We start from the raw sequence: 2,109 nt of genomic DNA on the forward strand, positions 1-2,109 counted from the left end.
GCTTGCTATCGTAGTTCATCTCCCGAGAATCCCGCAACGTCATCTCGTCGATTTGTGTTGCAAACTTTCATTTTTCTTCCTAGACTCGATGAGTCTGGGATATCCTGACACCAACCAGATCTGAATCTCAGGCAGATATGATGGTTGGAACATTTCCCAAGAATTATAATATTGGTCTCTCAATAACTGGCAAGCTGGATGTCGTGGCCAACACACCCAGCCGGAAGACCTATTATTGTAGTATCCTATTTGAGGAAGTTGGCCACCTTCCCATAAGGACTTCGTAGGATTTACTCCCTAGTTGTGCCTTATGATTTTTTGTCCTTCCGAAGTCCGACCTTTTACTTGATGTCCTAGATATCAAACCATATCTATGAATGGGTTACGCTAGCACATCAAGGAGAACATTAGAAGCGGAGTGCTAAATGTCTCTCGGTCGATCATCCAGATTTTGTTTCCTTGGCCTCGCCAAGGTGAAATCTAAGAAGGTGTTATCTTCCTTTGCATCGGCATCTTCCACCGGTATTCATCATGGTAGTAAGTTGTGTTGTCAGCACCCTTGATGCGGTTGTTGATAAAACCTTGATGATTGTGGAAATGCTCAAGTTCTTGAGAGCACGCACAAGCGCTACGTCTTATCATCGGCACTAGCTGGGATTGCCCCAGATTTCCTCGGTTATGCTATAACCACTCCAACAGTGAATTCACTCCCTATTGTTGGGCTCTTCCCCAGTTACCAGAATCATTCCCAGCATTTGCATTTTGTTCCCAGCTTGCACCGCCAATGTGCCATTCTACCATGGGTCTCTTCCATTTCCGGTGATAAGCAAATTCATCCATTACATTGTCTTCAACAAGGTAATCCACATCATCCAAGTCCGAGTATGCCACTCTACCGACCCCGCCAATCGATTGCTGTGATTTGCCTTAGGCTGGTATGAAGAGTTTCAATGATCTCTAGATCAAAGGTAATTATTTTTGCCACTTAGGGTAATAATCTATGAATCACCCTCCTCCGGGATGTTTCTTCGTGGTATCATGGCAACTCAACTCCTTGCTACGTTGACAATCGTTTACCACCTTCTTAAGTGTGGAATTATTGTCCACCTAGTGAACCTTCGTCATCCGTTTCTTCCACCCCTCTTGATGTGTATCTCGTGTCTCAACCCGAGAGATGGTCCTATGTCTCATTCCGTGAGTTGTTCGATCTTCGAGAAGATCGACCCTTCTAGAGTCTCCTTCTTCCCTCCATGTCATGTTGACAGGATTTCTCAGAGCAAGACTTCAAGACAATGATGGTGATCGAATCAACGTTCAACTGAAGTGCAACCTGGATCGTGAAGATTGTACTAGTTGCGTTCCCCCTTCACCTTACCCTACGCTTGAATCTCGAGACGAGATTCTTGTTTAGTGGGGGTGAGTTGTCACATCCCTAGCTGCTGGTAGTGCTCTAGGCTAGCTCATGTGTGCATCATGTTTAAATTTTCGAAACTTGAACTGAGGAATTTTGGAAGCCTCAAAAACTTAAATAAAAGAGGGGCAAAAACCCTAGAAATCTCATTCATTGCTCCAAAATGCTCTTCTTAAAATGTTTAATAATTTTTGGTAAGGGTTCTGGTCCCAACCAAAATATTAAACATTTTTAAGGAATTATTTTTGGGACTTTGGATTTAATTCATTAGCTATTTGAATTTGAATTATATTCATATAATTAGAATATAATTTCAAATACCCCTGATATATTTTATAAGCTTTTGGAAAAGTCCATTTAGCAATATAAAATATTCAGAGGAGTTTTTGGCATTGTTTGAATTATTTTAAATTCAAAACAGTGGCAAAATAAATTAAATAAACAAAACAGAAGAAAAAAAAAAAGAACAGAAGCCTACCTGGGCCACTTACCTGTAGCCGGCCCAGCTGGCCAGCTCTTCCCGCTGGCCCAGCCCACCGCCGCCTCCCTCCCCTGTCGCCTTCCTCCTCTGCCAGGAGGACGGGCACGCGCCCGGCGCGCGCGGCCACGCGCCCCGGCCTGGCTGCCTCCTCCTCCCCTGGTCCCTCCCGCGACGCCACGCAGTCCCCGACCCCCTCTCCCTTCTCCCTCTCTCCCGC

Source organism: Triticum dicoccoides, chromosome 5B (genome assembly GCF_002162155.2).
Source record: "Triticum dicoccoides isolate Atlit2015 ecotype Zavitan chromosome 5B, WEW_v2.0, whole genome shotgun sequence".
Taxonomy (NCBI): Eukaryota; Viridiplantae; Streptophyta; class Magnoliopsida; order Poales; family Poaceae; genus Triticum; species Triticum dicoccoides.